This window comes from Callospermophilus lateralis, chromosome 8 (assembly GCF_048772815.1).
Source record: "Callospermophilus lateralis isolate mCalLat2 chromosome 8, mCalLat2.hap1, whole genome shotgun sequence".
NCBI classification, from domain to species: Eukaryota; Metazoa; Chordata; class Mammalia; order Rodentia; family Sciuridae; genus Callospermophilus; species Callospermophilus lateralis.
Window position 1 is genome coordinate 124,775,639 of NC_135312.1, and position 20,074 is coordinate 124,795,712.

The window sequence follows — 20,074 nt, forward strand, 5'->3', positions numbered from 1 at the left end:
TATTGTTAGATTTTGGCCTTGGCTCTTTTCTTTGTGTGATTGACTAAGTTGCTCCCATTTGCCAGGGAGGGACATTCAAGCTCAGGAGTACAGAGCTTTGCGGATGATGCTTTGCCAGTTGGCGAGTTGGTGTGTAGACTGTCTTGGGGTAGAGCCTTGCCTTGCGGTCAGGTGCAAGGTCTTGTAAGTAAGACAGGTCAATGCCATTGAATCATGGGTTTTTCTTCAGTGTGACATCTTTTTTTTTTTTTTAATACTTTTTTTTAGTTGTAGATAAATGCAAAACTTTTATTTATTTTATGTGGTGCTGAGGATTGAACCCAGTGCCTCACGCATGCGAGGCAAGCATTCCTCCACTGAGCCACAACCCCAGCCCCAGGTGTCATCTTGCAAAATGTTCTGAATCAACCCAAAAGGTAATCTGCAGGATTTTTTTCCTTTGATCTGGTGGAATTTTTTATTTCTTTTATTTGTCTTTTTGTTTTTTAGATATACATGACAGTAGAGTATATTTTGACATGCTATGCATTTATAGAGTATAACTTGTGTTTGTACATGATGTGGAGTTACACAGGTCATGTACTCATATATGAATTTTCTTTTCTTAATAAGACTAAAATGAAGGAGAAGTCCTGGGGAATGATTTTGGCAAATTATTGTATCGTGTGCACGTACAAATATTTAACAATAAATTTCACCATGGGGCTGGGGTTGTGGCTCAGTGGTAGCAAGCTTGCCTGGCACGCATAAGGCACTGGGTTCGATTCTCAGCACCACATATAAATAAAATAAAGGTCCATCAACAACTTTAAAATATTTAAAAAAAAATTCACCATTATGCACAACTCTAATGCATTGATAAAAATATGGAGAAAAAAAGAAGAGTAAAATGATTTTTCCCTTGTATTTGTGAGATAATCTGACTTATATCTGGGAGATCCCTGGCATGGTCACTCCTTTACCATATGGCTAGATTCTGTGTTCTGTTTTGCTTCTTAATTTTTTTTTTTTTTTTGTATCAGGGATTGAGCCCAGGAGCACTCAACCAATGAGTCACATCCCCAGCCTTTTTTATTTTGTATTTTGAGTCAGGTCTCAATAAGTTTCTTAGGGCCTCACTAAGTTGTTGAGGCTGGCTATGGATTTGTGATCCTCCTGCCTCAGCCTCCTGAGCAACTGGGATTATAGGAGTGTGCCACCATGCCCGGTTCCTGATCATCTTTTTTTTTTTTTTTAAAGTAATGTTTTAGTTGTAAATGGACACAGTACATTTATTTTATATATTTATTTTTATGTGGTGCTGAGGATCGAACCCAGTGCCTCACATATGCTAGGCAAGCACTCTACCACTGAGCCAGAACCCCAGACCCTCCTGATCATTTTTATTGGAAATTACCAATCAGCTTATCAATTTTGTTGAGTTGATATAATCTTGATACTAGTAGAATGTCAATTTCTGGAATGCAGATGAGAAATGAAGTCTTAGGAATGGGAATTATTCGAACATCCGTCACCCAACTCAGGAAGAACATTGTTTTGAAGGAAGAATGATGAGTTTATTATAGTTGTAATATCCCCCACCCCCACATTCTTTCTTGTGTAGGGATTTCTGGGGGGATGGGATTCCACAAGCAAAGGCTGCTTTGAATGAACATCTACTTTTGGAGGCAAGTGAGCAGTCAAGGCTAATGTAACCCATGGCTGGAGGGGCTATGCTTGGCATAGTGATTTGTGTGAGTGGCGCTCATCTTTATTTATGCTGCTACCTGCAAAGGGAACACCGTCTGTCCTTTGATCCTTTAGGGAATGGCCAAGTACAAAGCAAGCATCTAAAGCAGAGCTCAGTGGAGGCATATACATAGCTCATCATTACTGAATTGATAAAGCGGGGGTCTAGGCAAGCCCCAGATGCAGGTGGTGGAGTAAACAGCACGTACAGAGAATTCCTCATGTGTTGGAAAACAATAGCACCTCTCTCTACGTTGCCTATGCTTTCTGTCCCACTGGGGAAGAAAAGGCAAAGTTTGTCATTGCCCGAAGAATCGGTCCTCATGTCTGCAAAATCTGATCATTATTTGAATATCTATTTCTTAAAACAGGTCATTTTACAGTTGAGGAAACTAAGGCAAAGGGAGAGAAAGACAATTACCATACCCATAAAAGAACTCTGAGGGCCAGGAAAAGAAAGAGTCATTGTCCACTTCAAAGCAATTGCCTTTGCTTATGTGTATCTGCATGCCTGCTTCTCTTATCCTTTTTTTTTCCTTTTTTTTTTTTTTTTGGCAGTGCATACCAGGGCCTTGCATATGCTAGGTGAGCCTTCTACCACCAAGCCCCAACCCCAGCCCTCCCAAACCTCTTTTAAAACAGAGTGAAAAGGACCTGGATGTACTAGAGATTGCTGACATTGTTTTCTACAGTGATGATTTGGCTCTAATGAAATATGCTATTTAGAAATATGCAAAGAGGATTCACTACCTTGAAACAAACAAATGGCAAATGGATAAAACATTGTGTTTGGGGTAATTTATTTTCTCTGGCTCTGTTAACTCTTGAGCAATTAGCTAGATTATTTCCCTAATGTGAACAATGACTATATTCATACCAAAACAATTAATTGGACGATTGTTCTAGGTTGAGCATTTGCTCTATTATTCTTTGCTTCTCTCCTGGTGTCTCCTCCCTTTCCACACATGCCCGGCTCTCTCTCTCTCTGAGAGCAATTTCAACAGCATAATGTCTATGCGAAGATTGTAAGCTCTCAAAAATCATTGCAAGGAACTATGGCTGCACATTTATTCTCAGCAGATCTGCACATATCTTTGGATTTTTATGTTGTGCTTACTTTACAATCACTGAGTTCCATGTTATAATGTCTCCATTATTTTGGTGGGCATATTAGAGCTGATTGTTTCTCTCAGCAGCCCTCAGCCGCCCCCTGTGAGACCTCCACAGCTTACCTTATCATAATATTGGAAAGCAATTTCTCTTCACTGCTGTGAACCAACGCCAGAAATCCAAAATGCTGCCACAGTCATTAAGTGATTTCCAATTAGTTAATTGGTTTCACAGGCTGCTTCTTTCTAAACTGCACCTTAAATGAGAAGCAGAACCATCCATTTTTGAAAGAGGAAAAATCCTGGGGCTTTGGGGTTTTAAAATACTTAAAGCACAGCACACTTTGGAAGAAATGTCACTAAAAACACGAGTCCCGCAGAACAGAAAATGTTCTTATGATTGTCACAGAAAAGAATGGAATCTCTCTTCGGGCTTTCCCAGATTGTCTGGGTTTTATTTTACTCACTTTACCTTGGGATCAAAGGAGGTTAGGCAATCACAGAGAGGCACGGAACAGGGACAGTTTCTAGATTAACACGGATTCTTTTCTGTGGAAGTTTCCTGAGCCTCTGTGATGAGCGCTGCAGGGCTATGTAAGTGTGGCAGCTGGGGGATGTGATCTTAAACCTCACTGAGGAGTAGGGTGAAGTCCTTCCGGAGGATGAATGGTTCTTTAAGAAGCTGCTTTTGGGGAAAGGGGTCTAGCTCAGTGGTCCCAACCCTGTCTCCCATGTGGAAGGCCCTGGGTTCCATTCCCAGTTACTATTATAAAAACAAGGGCTGCTGTTTTTTTGTTTTTTTTTTTTTGGGAAAGGAAATGGGATGTGATCACGTACATGGGCTGGCCGAAGGAATGGGGTGAAGGAGATGTGAGATGTTGGTTGGTCTGCTTGGCACAGGTGTTAACAGTGGGGGGACCATCAAAGTGCATCTTGAGCTATATTTGAGTTATATAACAGGCTAAGTTAAATAGGATAAACACCAACAGGTTTACTCAGAAGTTGATTTACTCAGAGATGACTCATCCATTTTTCTTTAATTTTTTTTTTTTTAGTTGTTGATAGACCTTTGATTTTATTAATTTATATGTGGTGTTGAGAATCAAACCCAGTGCCTCACACATGCCAGGCAAGTGTGCTACCGCTGAGCCCCAGCCCCAGCCCCTCTTATTTTTTCTTGATAGAGGAAAATATGTTTATTGAATGTATGCAAAAGTGAATGCAAATTTTCCTCTGTATTAGACAAAGATGCATCCACCAGGTCAAAAGCAGCAGAGAGCAGTGGTTTGAATTTTGGTCTGGAGACATACCACCTGCATGGCTATCCTGACAGCCACTTTGCAGTTGTGTGGCCTTGGGCAAGTTACTTGACCTCTTTGTGCTTTAGTTTTTGGGGAATGGGGAAGGAGAATAATACCCCCCTCACCAGATTGTCTGTGGTGAGGGTGGGTAAAACTTGTATATCCCTTAGAACCAGATCTGGCACATGGCCTGTTAAATAAACCAAATGTGTAATACTATATGGCATGAATGCAAAGATTCACCTTTTGTTCTGTCCTTTGGAGAAAACTCCTTGTCTAACGGCTAGTTACTCACCTATGAGAACCAATGCTAAGGGAGGGCCCCAGGTGAGACCTGCTGGCTCTGCCAGTCAGTGAGCCCATCTGTCTGTCCACTGTGTTCCCTGACAGTGGCTCTTCAAGACCATTTCAGGGTCTGATTTATTTTTTAAGAACTAAGTTTTTGTATGAAGTAGATTATTATTATTATTTTTTAAAAAATTAGATTGAAGTGGAAGGGTCGAGGAGCCAGTGACTGGAATTTGGGGTGGGAAAGAGGTGAAGAACTTTCCCTGTTGAGAAGGAAGTGAGAGAGGAGTGAGGAACCAGGGAGGCCCCGAGAGTGCACAGCACAGCACCCCTCAAGTCGGCCTCTGGTGCCTCTTTATCTGCTTCAGAAGTGGTCGGTCTATCAGCAGCCTGGAGCCCTTTAGTAATGACTTTATGGATTAAAATTTAAAACCAAATTAGATGTGTTTACAAAACAGCACCCCCACCAACGGAATGGCAAGCGGCCAGGGTTGTCAGCACCCTTGGAGTGGCAGCTCTGTACCCAGCGACCTGGGGGATGGTCCTAGCCATGGGTACCACTGCAGCCCCCCTCTTCCTATGTCACTTCCCCTGCCCAAGGACAGCACTTCCAGGTGACATGCTGGTGGGCATGAGTAATGCATTTATTTATAGGCACATATTCGCTGGTCTTGATAGTAACAGAAATTTGTCTGCTTTGTGCGTGTGTGTGTGTGTTTAAAAAAAATTTATTTTTAGATTTCCTTATGCAGCACATTCCTTCCAGTTGAAACCATGGTTTGGAAAATACTAAGTATGAAATCTCATCATTCTATACAATCTTTGATATTGTGTGCTCTGGAAGCGAAATGTTTTCAGGGATGATGGGTTCCTTCCCCCCTCACCCTGAAGCTCCTCCATTGCTTACCAGTTGTATGGAATACAAAGTGGTATTTTCTACTGATGTATGCTTTTTTTAATCAGTTTGAAGAAAAGAAGATATCAAAGAGTGCTACTTGGTCCTTTCTAAAGAGAGCGATGCATATGTGTGTGTGTGTGTGTGTAATATATAATATATATACATACATTATTATACACACATATGTGTATACATATACACATATATACATGTGTACCATATATGTGCGAGTGTATATACACACATATATACATATATACCACATATATGTGTGTATATATATTATTGTGTGTATATATATATATGTGTATATATGTATATGTATATTTTCTGCTATGAAGTACATTGATAGATTTGTTTCTGTGGCCTGTAGATGGCTTAGGACTCCATAAATATTAAATTGACCAGCCAAACAACCTCTTCCTGTCCTCGAAGAACTTAAGATATACTGAAATAAGGTCAATACTATGCATCTTTATCTTTTAAATATTTTATTGTCCTTTATTTATGGGAAGCAAAATCTCAAGAATTCTCATCAAGGGTCCTGACCTGCGGTGGTTTTTCATGGATGTAACTTCATTTATAAACCAATGAGCAGATTCCCTGGAGTTATTACCTGAGCGATACTAATGGCTTGTAAATGGCACCTTTAAAAAAAGAATCAACTACTAAAAATAATGCCAATTTGACCATTCTTCAAAGGAATGGTCAAATGAGTCATCTGAAGAGTGCCAGCTGTCTGGTGGAGATGGTCCCAAATGGGTGTATAGAATGTCTCCTGAGCAGGGGAGAAGGAACTGGTCCTCTGGGACAGGAGTTTGCCATTCGTTCATCATAGGATTAAAGCCACAACTCAATTACATGAGATTTTCAGCTACAATTCCCCTTGTTGAGTGGCTTTTCTGTTTCAGAAGCAAGCAGGACCCCTCTCTACCCACCTCCTGTTATGGTCAATGTGTGTCTAAAACCTCACTAAATGTATCAGGGAGCACATGGGATATTTCAGTCTCGGGATATGATTTATATTGAGACAGGAGCAGTATTGGGGTCTTGGGGGACTGGAGATGCATTAAGCCCTGCACACTTAAGGGTGATCTTTGCCTTCCAGAGAGGCCACATGGTGCTGCGTGGGCTCCTGCAGCCTGGGTGAGCTCTTGGCTTCTTCCTGACCTGCAGTAAACCCACTCTCCTTGCTGGAGATGCTTCAGAAATAAACAAAATGCACTTGTTTGAATCAATATTGGGCATAAATGCTGCTGGGTTTTATGTCACTCTCTGATAGAAGAGGCTATTCTCTGGTTCCACGGGGGTTGGGTGACAGGAAATTTAAGACTAAATGGGCTGGAAGTTTAATCCTGGAGGCACTTAGTCTCCTGACTGCTGCTTGGCTCTCAGAGCACCTCCGTCAACAGGAAGAGGTGGTGTCCTCCCCGAGCGCTGAGCCTTTCTCAGGAGCTGCCCCTTCCTGCCTGTTCCCTCCACCTAGAATGTGCTTTCTTCCACTGCCAGCTGCCCAGGTCCAACCCCTTCTTTAAGAACCAGCCACAGTGTCCCATAGGGGCTACCAGCCTCACTTCTACCCCAGGAGAACCATGGAATTGAGACCACTGGCTGGGAGCCGTGGCCCAGGCCTGTAATCCCAGTGACCTGGGAGGCCGAGGCAGGAGGATGGTGAGTCCAAAGCCAGCCTCAGCAACTTAGCAAGGCCCTAAGCAACTCAGTGAGACCTTGTCTCTAAATAAAATACAAAAAGGGCTGGGGATGTAGCTCAGTGGTTAAGTGTCCTTGGGTTTAATTTCTGGTACCCCCCCCCAAAAAAAAAAAAAATTGAGATCACTGGAAAGGCTCCTGGGTCCAACACTCCACCCGTCCTTTGAGGGGGGCCAAGCACTTGGAAGACACCCCAGGTGAGTTTGGAGTGAGGGGAAATGGAGACAGGGTAGGCTCTTCGAGACCAGGATGGTGGTGTTGGGGGACCTGGGAAAGAGTAGTGGCAGTTCTTGGGTGAGCTTGCACCAGGCCACACCAGCCTAGCCCTTCCCATCTTTTCCATCCCCGCCCCGCCCCGTGTCTTTCCGTCACTTAGCTACTGATTGTGCCCCGTGGCTTGACCTTGAGATAAAGGAGTCCACCACAGCTTTTAATCTTCTTCCCAAATGCTTTCTTTCTTCTTCTTTTTTTTTTTTTTTTAATTCTTTAAAATTTGTTCTACACGATAGCAGAATGCATTTCAAAGCATTGTACCCAAATGGAGGACAACTTTTCTGGTTGTGCACCATGCAGAGTCACACCATATGTGCCGTCATACCTGTACCTAGTGTAATGATGTCCATCTCATTCCACCATCTTTCCTGCCCCCTCCCATCCCTTCCCCTTTCTTCATTTTGCTCAAAGTTTCCTAGCTAAACTGTGGAACCAACCTAGATGCCCTTCAACAGATGAATGGATAAAGAAACTGTGGCGTATCTACACAATGGAACATTACTCAGCATTAAAAGAGAATAAAATTATGGCATTTGCAGGTAAATGGATGGAACTGGAGAGTATCATGCTAAGATAAGCAAGCCAATCCCAAAGAAACAAAGGCTGAATGTTCTCTCTGCTAAGTGGATGCCGATCCGTAATGGGAAAGGGGAGCTGGGGAGCATGAAGGAACTTCCCAAATGCTCTTTGCCTCTGCTCTGGTCCTGGGGCTTTTATCTTAAAAAAGAAAAAAAAGAAAAATCACATTGGTCCTCTTTGGTACCTTTCTTCATTAATTCTGCAATCCACCTCCTGCAAAAGAAGGTCCTACAGTAGCTAGGTATGTTTTCCTGGAGGGCTAGTTGTTCACGTTTATCCTTGCTGTGCCTTAACTCTAAAGTGTGGGTGACCACCAGGATTTTTGGGAGAATTCCCTGATGTCACCAAGTGCACACTTTATCCTTCCCTAGTTTTTTCAACTAACGGGAACTCCCAACCTTTTGGGGGATCATGGATCTGTTTGAGAATTTGATGAAAGCTCTGGTTTTTCCTTCCAGAAAAAGAGGCATAAACACATACAAATATTTTCATACCATTTCAGGAACTTCTAGGATCCCTAGGTTCCAAAAAAGAGCCCTTTGGGGGTGGCTGTGATCCCCAGGCTAACTGCCCCACCCTCCACCATAGCTTGTTTCTGCAAAGCACCTAACAAGGGACCCTCTGCTCAGGAGGGGCTGAACAAACACTATTTAATCTGCTGGTTCCCTAAGTTGCAATCAGGAATACTCTGTGCCTGGAGGAAATCTAGCTGTGATTTTTCCTTATATTTGGTTTTGAGAAGCTGTCATGTCCAAGTGACAGAAATACCTCTGAGCAGAGAGCCCAGTCCTTGACTGACGTGCTTCCAGCTGGCCTGCCATACCTTGTTTGAACAAATTTGGCCTTTTCAAAAAAATCTTCCCTTTCTTGTCGGACTCTGCCCCGCGGTCCTGTGTGTGCTGCTGCCCAGCCAGGCGACGAGTTCTGCTGACATCTCTGTCTTCGCTCTCTGTATGGAATTTACAGCAATTATCCTTTGGTTGGTCCCCGTGTCTGTATTTTGGCAGGCCGCCCTGCCTTCCATGTGATAAGCGCTTTGCAGACAGGGCAGCCGAAGCTCTGCCAAAGCCTAATGTCATCCCTTGTCAGATGTCGTCTGGGTCCGGGGGTGACCAACACCCCCCCACCCCGCATCTGCTGGTTCATGCTCCCTTTGCACTGTGTAAAGCACATAATGATGTGCAAGACTGGCTGGGATCCAGCTCATTTGAACCAGGGTGGCCGTGATCCTGGAGAAATCAGGCACCTCGGAGTGTGTTTTTATGGCCTGCGCTACCTGGGTTGGTTTTTCTGGCTGTGTTCTGCAAGTAAATGAACTGGCTAATCGCCGAATTTCTATTCCACTCCGTGCTGTGTCGCCTGTGCCTCTGGAAACAAAAAGTTTTCTCTATGACGAAGTCACTTCTCAAGAACAATTATGCCCCCTGGGGGTGAATATCTTTGTCGATGTGTGCCAAAGTATGACTAAACAAATTGGCTTGAAAACACCTTTCCTCCATTTAATTCTCATTTGATAGTTCTGAAGATCAGTGAGGAGAGCAACAAAATCCTCTAAATACACAGAAACAAAAAGCAAACCCAAACCCCTCCTCTCCCCCACCAGAACCTCTCTCACTGACGTCGACTCTGTGATCCGGGTATTATTTGCTTATTCTATGTCTACATTTTTAACATCTGCATCAGTGAGTTTGAGGTTGGGCCCTGCTTCTCAAACTTCCAGGTATACTCACTCCATCAAGCTGGAGATCTTTTTAAAAACAGATTCTGATTTGCTGGGTCTGGGGTGGGGGCCTGAGGGTCTGCATTTCTCACAAGGTCCCAGGTCTTGTCACTGCTGTGGTTCTTGGACCAGTCTTGGAGAAGTGTAGACTGTAGCTGTCTGTCGGATACCTGCATATAACCACCAAGCCAACCCTGATACCAACCCAGTGACCCCTTTTAGCCATCTGCTTGTCCTGCTGTCTGTCATAACCTGTTTCTATTTTCTAACAGTAAATGTTTAGTGGAAAGGCTCTCGTCTTAAGAGCAAATAGATTTCGATGCAATCAAGGCAGAATCCACCTAAGTACAAACTATTGCCCACAAAGGAACCTCTTTGCCTGCAAGTCCTCATTGGCTTCTCACTAGTTATTTAAAGTTCTAAGAAGAAAATTGTTCATCACTCAAAATTTAGAACAGCCTAGAAAAGTGCAATGAATGTAAATTTTCTGAGTCTTGAGTACTTGAGACAGCAAGGAGGAGCCCATTTTTGGAGCTCAAGTTTAAGACAAGGAAAACTTTAATCATATCCATTCACTCCTGTTCAGTGTTCTTGTTTGTTTATTTGTTTTATGACTCTTCAAAAACCACCTGAACACTTCTGGAATGAATTGGGTATAGATTAAGAAATGACTTACGTAAACATTTATTCTTCTTGCCCTGGATCCTGCTATGTATGAAAGACTCGTGGCAGTGACTTTGCTTCTTCGTTAATAAAGCAAGCCATTAACCTCTGTGGGCTCCAGCTCCAAAGCCGGATAATGAAGGGCTGGACAGGGTGAGCCTGAGCTCTCAGATAGTCTGCCATTCTGAACGGGGAGAAGCAGCAGTCAACATTCTGGCTGTTTGTGGCTGTTTATCAGCTCTTCCTCTCTCATGGCCAAGCCGAGAAGGCCCCCAGCTTTCTGTGGGGGTGTTTCATGAATACAGTGTGGTAGGTAAGTAAGGAAAGGACTGTTCCCTGTGTTTCTTGAAGCCCAGCCTGTGGACTTTCCCTTCACCCCTGGATGGTTCCAGAGGGGAGGGAACGGGGAGGGCCTGGCAGGTGTGCACAGAGTTGAACAGATCCAATCTTTAGTGCTCTTGAAACAAAAATGGGGGTGGGGAGGGGATGGAAAGAGAGAAGGAAAGAAAGAAGGAGAGAGAGAGAAGGAGAGCAATACAGCCAGTCCTCACTCCCGGGTCCGGTGGGCAGGAAATGAAGCAGAGCTGCTGGGAGCCTGTGATGGATAGCCGGAGAGGCCTCTCCTGTCCTTGTGCGACATCCGTTCACATTGGATGGGCTTTGGAAGCCCCCATCTGGAAACCACAGGGTCTGGGCTTAGATTCTAAATCAAGCATTTCTTTCTTCACTGCCTTTGGTGTCTGTGAAGTGCTTAAGTACCCAACGAAAAGAGACTCCTAGTTTATACTGAGGTCAGTAGAGCGTGGGCCCTGTTCCGGCCTCTAGGCAAATGGCCTTGCACTTCAGGACGACAGGAAGTACAGATATACCTAGCTCCCTCCCTCTTCTCACAGGTGACTAAAAGCGAGGTGCTCCTCTCCTGTTGTTTTGAAGGCTGCTGTCTAGTTGAGTTGCTTCTGTAGCAGGAACAGTCAGTGTCATTAGTCCCCCCTGCACGGTGTGGGCTGCAGATCGCGGAGCTGACTTGATGGATCACGTTGCCACGTCAGGACGGAGCATCCGGAGGCAGGTGGCTGAGTGGGCTGGTGAAACACTTTGGAGACTTAATGCATTTGTGCAGTTATCAAGCAGAGCCGCCCTTGGGAGATGGATGGCATTCGGCTCAGCTTGAATGTGGGGCCTGGGGTAGATGGGAAGGGCGGGGGCGGAACCAACGGGGGAGGACGCCTGGCCTTAGCCATGGCACAGCTGCAGGTGCCAGACGACAGGGGGTAGCCCACTTTAAAGTGGAGCGAGGTCCCATTGGGGCAGGACACCAGGATGGAAAAGGGCTTGGAAATCATGCCTTTTAAGGAAGGGAGCCCTTGAAACGGTAAGGGGAGATGGCTAGAGCAGAGGAAGGGAGGTCCTGGGGAATGACATCGACCACATTATGTCATGATCACGTGCATAGATGTCTCAATGCCCTGTTGTGTGTAATTAAAAAGGACCCATCAAAAATTAATTAAAAAAACTAAACAAAAAAAACCCCAACAACAACAAAGAAGAGATCAAAGACCAAGTATATATAGGGCCCCCCAAAATTTCTGCTCCTGTCTGAGTCCTGTTTGTTGTCTTTAACTCTTGGAAGGCTGTTGCAGGGTCGGGGTTTGGAATTATTCTGTGCGGCTTCCAAGGAAGAACTGGAGCCAATTTTGGCTCCATTTGAGGGTTGAAACAGAACTGGCAGCTTCTTCTTGGGAAAGTGAATTTCTCCTCTTGCCACAGTTCAAGCCATTGTGTGGACGGGGATGTATGTGGCCTGCAGGACCCCCAGGAGCCCTTCGCGGGCCACCAGGAAAAGATCCCATAGCTTCTCATAAATTCCTTCCCCATCTCTGATAAGAAGCCAGGGATAATATCTGGTCTTGCTGAAACTGGGTATCTTTCCCTGAGCAGAACTGAGTTTCCTGTTGGAAATGGAGTCGTAATGGAATTGGCTTTTCCTCTCCCTTTAAGGAATAAGAGGATTAAAAATCTTAGCTTCTGTGTAGTCGTGGAAGAGGAGAAAGAACACAGAACTCAATCTAGAGTGGGATCCTGGCTCAAATATTTACTTGCTATGTGATCTTGGGCAGAGCATCCAATTTTTAATTAACAAAGTGGGGTGGAGGACGTCACCTTTGCAGGCTTGTTATAGGCATTAAACCAGAGGATAAATGAGCATTGCCTGTGACAGGGCCTGGTGCACAGTACTCATTCAATAAACAGAAATTACTCTCCCTAATCTTGCAGACAATTAAAAAGAGCAAAGTCAGGCAATAAAATGACTTAAGGACAATGTAGGTTCAGAAACGTGGAAACCCTTCCGTATTAGTTTCCTCACACTGCTGTACAAAATGACCCCACACTGGGTGACTTAACCCCGTGAAGTTTATTCTCTCATTCTGGAGGATAGAGCCTGACCTTAAGGCATGGCTAGGGCTGCAGCCCTCCTAAGGAGTAAGGGCAAGTCCCTCTGTGCCTCTCTCAGTTTCTGATGGCTCCCAGCTGTCCTTGGCTCACGGCCGCATCCCTCCCATCTGTGCCTCGCCTTCATATTTCTCCACTATGTCTGTATCTTCTCTTCTTTAACTCCTTTAAGGACACTTGTCGTTGAATTTAGGGCTCACCTGATAAATCCAGGATGACCTCCTCTCAAGATCCTTAACGCATCTGCAAAGACCTCTTTTTAGACCCTCTTTCTAAATAAGGTCACGTGTAGAGGTACCCAGGATTAAGAATTGGAATACACACACACACACACACACACACACACACACACACTCACACACATGAATATATATATATATATATATATATATATATATATATATATATATAGAGAGAGAGAGAGAGAGAGAGAGAGAGAGAGTATATCCTCCAATAGCTTTTTATTGTGTGTGTAGACTGTAAAAGAGACTCCCTGGCCTGTCCAGTGGTGGGCTGGCAAATAGAAAGGTGGCATTTGGTTGGGACAAACGTGAACCATCCACCAGTGTGTTCTTGGTGAGATTACCCTTTCAACATATATGCCCTCACTTTTCTCCCTAAGGAGAGTTCGGCTCCCTCCTCTACAGGCCCCCTCATCTACCCACTCAGGTTGACTTAGAAGCTTTCTTAAGTGTTTACTGGTGGATCTGGATGAAGAGGGCTGTGAGGGTGAAACTGGTTTCATTCTGCTCTATAACCTTAGCTGTCTGTATACGTGGGACAAATCTGGAAATGACAATCTTTAAACAAAAGTAAGCAAGCTCAGTTGTCCATCCCCCCCCAAAGCTACTTTGCTCATATTGACTGATTGTCCACAGTCGGATGCAATGTAGTCTTGAACTCAATTCTAAGTGTATTTGGAAGACCCAGTTGGAGTCTAAGTTGTGTCCACCTCTGGTGGTTCAGAAAAGACTGGACCAGGCTACCAAATGGGAGTGGCAAGGTTAGAAGGGTTTATTTGTCTAAAGGATCCAGGGCAGCCTGGTAGAACCTACTTCAGTGGGAAGAGGAGATAGTATAAAGGATCCAACCCTACAACTTCAGAGGAGAGGCAGGATTCTGAGCTCTGCAGAGCATCTCACCCTCAAATCTGCCTGTGGACCATGGCTGAGTCTTCGGAGGAAGGTGAACTGGAAGTTAAAAACTGCAACAGTTGATATCACCACTGCTCTGTGAGATATTGTAGCACAATCAATGCAGCCTTCTTATCTCTTGGCCAGAGAATAATAGAAACAAGGGGGTAAAAAAAGGAGAAGCATAGCTCAGCTCTGGCTGCCCAGAAGCAGCTCTGGAAGTGCCTAGCTGGGAGGAGACAGAGGTTTGGTGGCTGTGGTTCTGATCAGTGGAAATGACAGCTGTGTTCAATAGGGTAGCGATATCATGTGGGGTCAGCAGTTTGCTGCGAGACAACAGTGCTGCCTTGTAGCTACCTTTGGGTAGCAGAATAGACTCTCCTGGGTGAAATTTCACTATCCACTTAACAGATTTGCTGGGCACCCACCATATGCCAGCACAATGCTAGGGTGACCCAAATGGTAGGCAAAACCCACAGTGACATTCACTTTGTGAAGCTCTTCAGGGAATGGGGCTTTGTATGAGCAGACAGAACAAACACGCAGAACTGGATGCATGTTTAAAAACATGACGCCACCTAATTTTCACTGTCAGATGAAATTTGGAAACTGGGATGCCATATAATCATAGAGTCAGTAGGCATGCTGAAGCTTAGAGTCTAGCCCAGAGATCTGCAAAGACCTCCTCCACATCTGAAAATCTTACTTTAATTTTAATTGATAAAATTGCATATATTAATTATATACAATGCACTGTGTTTTAAAAATTATTATTATTTTTTTATTTGTTCTCTTTGGTTGTACATGACAGCATAATGCGCAAGGCCCTGTTTTGAAATATGTCTATATGTGGAATGGCTAAATTGAATATTTTAACATATGCATTACGTCACATATTTCTTCTGTTTCTTCTTTCTTATTTGATGTGAGATTCCTTAAAATCTACCCCTTTAGCAATTTTCAAGAATACAATGTATGAACAATAAAAGACTCTAAACAGTCAAAGGAGTTCTGATTAAAAAGAACAAACCTATGGCATTACAGTATCTGACTTCAAAGTGTACTGCAAAGTCATAGAAATCAAAACAGCAGAGTTCTGGCATAAAAACAGATACGCAGACCAATGGAACAGACAGAGAATCCAGAAATAAGTCCATGTGTTTGCAGCCAACTAATTTTCAGCAGAGGCAGGAAGAATACATATTGAAGAAAGGACAGTTCTTCACTAACTGGTGCTGAAAAACTGAATATCTGTCCGCATCTCTCACCATATACAAAAGTCAACTGAAAATGGACCAAAAGATCTAAGTGTAAGATCCCCAACTATGGAACTCCTAGAAGAAAACAGGACCCACTTCAGGACATTGGTCGCAGAAAAGATTTTTTTGGGTTATGATACCCAAAACAATGAGAGCAAAAGCAAAAACTGTCAAATGGGATTGCATCAAACTCAACAGCTTCTGCACAGCAGAGCAAACAATCAGTGGAGTGGAGATAGCCTACCGGGTGGGAGAAAATGACTGCAAACTATTCCTCTGACAAGGGATTGATTAATTTCCAAAATATATAAGGAACTCAAACAAATCAACAGCAAAACAAAAACAAAAACAAAACAAAACAGCAAACATCAAAACCCAAATAAAATAAAACACAAAGAATGTGATTGAAAATTGGGTGGTGACCTGAATAGACAAGTAAAACACAACTGCATGAAAAAATGCTCAACGTCACTAATTGTCAGGGGCATGCAAATGAAAACCACAATGAGAGAGTACCTCTCCCTAGTTAGAATGGTTATTAACAAAAAATAAAAAAAATAAATAATAAAGATTCTGGTGAGGTTTCAGAGAAAGGGAAATTCTTATATACTGTTGATGGGAACATAAGTTAGTATGGCCATTATGAAAAACAGTATGGCGGTTCCTCCAAAAACTGGAAATAGAACTACACGTGATTCAGCAATGACTACTTGGTGTATATCCAAAGGAATTGAAATCATTATGCCAAAGGGAGATCTGCACTCCATGTTTATTACAGCACTATTCACAATAACCAAGTAATGGATTCAACCTAGGTGACCATTGGTGGATAAATAAAGAAAATGTGGCATATGTACACAATGGAATATTGTTCAGCCACAAAAAAAGAACAAAATTATGTCACTGGTGGCAGTTTGGATGGAACTGGAAGGCCCTGTGCATAGGAAGACAAAGGCTGCATTTTCTCATTTCCAGGTGGGAGCTAAAAGTTGATGTGGAAGAAGTAGGGAAATAGAATAGTGGTTACCAGAACCTGGGGAAGGTGTGGGGGAGGGAGGAACGGAGAGAGACTGGGTTCATGGGTGCAGGTGGATTGGAGGAAACACTTCCAGTGGTCTGTAGCATGGTAGGGTAACTATGGCTGATGACACTTAAATGAGTATTTCAAAATAACAGCAGAGAGGATTCTGAATGTTCCCAACATGAAGACATGGTAAATGTCTAAGGCAATAGACATCAGTTGCTCTCATCTGATCATTATACATTGTGTACATGATTTGAAATATTACGTTGTACCCTTAAGTATGTACAGTTACTATGTGTCAATTAAAAGTATATTAATAACTATACTCACCATGTTGTACAATCCATTTCTTGAACTTATTGCTCCATCTAACTGAAATTATAAATTCTTTGACCAACATTTCTCCAACCCCCCGATCCTTCCCCCTTCATCCCTAGGAACCACCATTCAACTTTGTATTTCTATGAGCTTAACTTTTATAGGTCCCAAGTATTAGCAAGTTGATGTGCTTTTTGCCTTCTTTGCCTGGCTTGTGTCACTTAACATAATGTCTTTGGGATTCATTCACACTGTCACAAATAATAGAATTTATTTCTTTTGTAAGGCTGTATGGTATTCCACTGTGCATATCTATTCCATGTTTTTTTTCTCCACTCATCCACTGGTGGACACTTAGTGGATAACATAACCTGGCTGTCGTGGAGAGCACTGCAGTGAAGAGAGTGCTCCTGTTCTCTCTCTCTCTCTCTCTCTCTCTCTCTCTCTCTCTCTCTCTCTCGCGCGCGCGCGCGCGCGCGTATTGGGGATTGAACCCAGGAACATTCTACCACTGAGTGACAACTAGTTACTTCCCAGGCTCTTTTTCATATTTTTCTTTTGAGACAGGGTCTTGCTAAGTTACCCAGCCTGGCCTTGAACTTGCAACGGCACCTGGCATGGGAGGGCTCTTTGGCATGCTGATTCCATCTCCTTTGGACATATATTCAGCAGCTGGACTGCTGCCCTGTAGAGTAGTTCTGGTTTGGACTTCACCTGGACACCTGTCTGAGACAGCAGGCCTTAGGCTGCTCAGCCTTTGCTGTTCACTGAGCGTGAATGCCGGTCATGGATCTCAGACTGAGGGGAGGGATGGGTCAGTGGGTGGGCTGCAGGGCTGAAGTGGCTGAATGCAGGATGCCATGGGAGGGTGGTCAGACGAGGGCAGCAGTCTTCTTTCCTGGTTCTGTTTGCCAAGGGACGGTGTTTGCGTGTGTGCATGTGCCTGTGCATTTTCCCCACGCGTCTCCTGGGCTCAGGTGGTCATCATTTCTCAACGTTCCTTGTTGGTCCCGCTCCAGCAAGGTGGATATGATGTCCTGGAGATCTTGCTAGAATGTAGATGCTGATCAGTGTATCTGTGGAGGGGCCTGAGGTACTGCATTCCTAACACGCTCCCTGGTGAGGCCGAAGCTGCCCGTCTGGACCACACGAAGCCTCTGGAGCCATTTCTAGTCTGGTGATGACATCGGAGCTCGCCTGCCTCTCTGCCAGGGTCCATGGGGAAAGTTTCCTTCTCATTTTATTGCTAAGGCTCATTATTTCCATTGCTATGTGTCTTTCTCCTTCAAAGAGGAGGTCGACCTGTGCTCTGTCAAGTCCACATTTGGGCTTCTTATGTCAACACACTCTTCTCAGAGCGGTGCTAGCAGAGTTGGTGGTGAAACTCCAAGTACAAACCTGTTTTAGGAAAGAAATTCATCTTGTTAGAGGGAGCCCAGCTACTTACAAGGCAGATAACGTTCTGCAGCTGGCTGAATTGATGGAGAGAGGCACGGGGCTTCAGACTCACCTATTTTTCATTCTTTGAATGAAGTCTATCTTCTGAATTACATGAGCCGTGTGAAGCAGGGAAAGAGAGCGATGGTTCTGGAAACAAAAACAGAGTTCTTATCTTTTAATACAGAAGAGAATGCCTCAGGATATTATTATTTGTGATTTATGGGGTGCATAGCAATATGACCAGTGTCTCTCCACAGCAGACAGAGGACTCTGACCCTCTGCCTTTGATGAACCCTTGTAGCTTCCCTGGGGCACTTTTCCATTGTAGAATAGCTGCTGCATCACATAATTCTGACTTAAAAACCACACTCAGTGAGCTACTGGTACACTTGATTTCTGTTTCATCCTGCCACTGATTCATTCTATGACTGTCCAAATGCCTGAAATCTTCTCACCTACCAGTAAGGTAGGTTAATCACACTTGCTATCAATATTTGTCTGGGAAATGTCTTGAGATATGTTTAACAGTTAAACTAGTTTTATTTGTGATAACTCTGTTGTTTTTCTGAATGCATATCAGACTTTACTGAGAAGATCAAACTATGTCAATGAATGAAATCAACAAACAAAATGGAGATTATGAACACAAATTTCTTTAAATTTAGGAGTAGGAGAGAAGGCAAATTTCCCTCTCTCTTTCTCTCCCCATTCTTTCTTCTTTCTTTCCTGATTTTCTAAAACCTTATTTTGAAATAATTCCAGACTTATGGACAAATTGCAGGAATAGTATAAAGAATTATTCTATAGGGCTGGGGTTTTAGCTCAATGGTAGAGCACTTGCCTAGCACGTGTGAGGCACTGGGTTCGATCCTCAGCACCACATAAAAATGAATAAATCAAATAAGGGCATTGTGTCTCTCTACAACTAAAAAAAATTTAAAAAAGAGGATTCTTTTATAACCCCCACCAAAATTGCCCTAATGTTAACCACATTGCTTTCTCTTTGTGTGTATCTATAATTTTCTTTTCTGACTCAAATATATCAATAAATAGCCTAAGCATTAGGATTTCTCTTATATAACCAAGTAGTCATCAAAATCAGTAAATTAAATTAAGGATGTCACTAAATCTCTAGAGTTTTGCCAATTTTTTTTCAAGTGTCTTAATAATGTCCTTTATAGCAAAAGAAAAAATATCTTTTCTGATCTGGGACCAAGTCCAGGCTCGTGCATTGTGTACGATGTCTTTGTCTCCTTAACCTGTCCATCAGCCGAGTCTTTCCGTCTTTGGCTAAGAGAGTAAAGTCTTGACCTTAAGAGATTTTGTGGAAGTGGAATGGACAAATGTTATTTTATTTTAACAAGCAACCATGAAAGTCAGCGAGGAAGTCCCAGGTTTGAGTTTGGAAAATATTAAAGTTGTTTTTTAAAGTCATAAAACAAGACAAGTATAAAAAAATACAGAAATGAATGAAGTAAAAATGAAAGTCCTTCCTCCAATCGCAGTTTTAATTGAGTGTTAAACATTTTTGTTTATTGTTGCAGATATGCTCATAAAATAAATACATTTAGAATGTGTGCTTTTTAAAAAAACAAAAGCGGGACCATACTGTACATTTTGTTCTACAACTTTCTTTTTTTAAAAAAGTTAGTGCATTGGCACCTTTCCCCACCAGCTCATGCAGGTGGGCAGGAGTGGGGACGCCATATCTTGATCTCAGTGTCTTCCATCTTGTTTTGCTGCTACCTTTGATTGACTGATAACATGGGAAGAGACCTCCTGTGCTGGGAGAGAATGCTCCCTGTTCATAGCTCGTTGTGCAAGTACACAGGAGATTTTGGGGTGCAAAGTCCTTCTCTGGATTATTGACCCTTTCTGCCCTCTCATTCATGGTGCATATAGATCCCTCCGTTAATTTAGATCCCTTCTTGGAAAGTCTCCCAAGGGTGACTGAAGCCTGAGAAGGCCCGATCAGGGCTATATTGTATAGTTTTGGTGCTGACCCATGGCAAGGGTGAAAACTGCATATGAAAAAAATATTCAACATGCTCATTCATTAAAATCTGTCTCCTCTGTATTGCAGCTAGAGTCCACAATGGCGCACATACATAGGTTTTGCAAAGTTTCTGCGATCACGTATCTGAGAACCGTCTCCACGGGTGTTAATTTCTAGCTGTTTA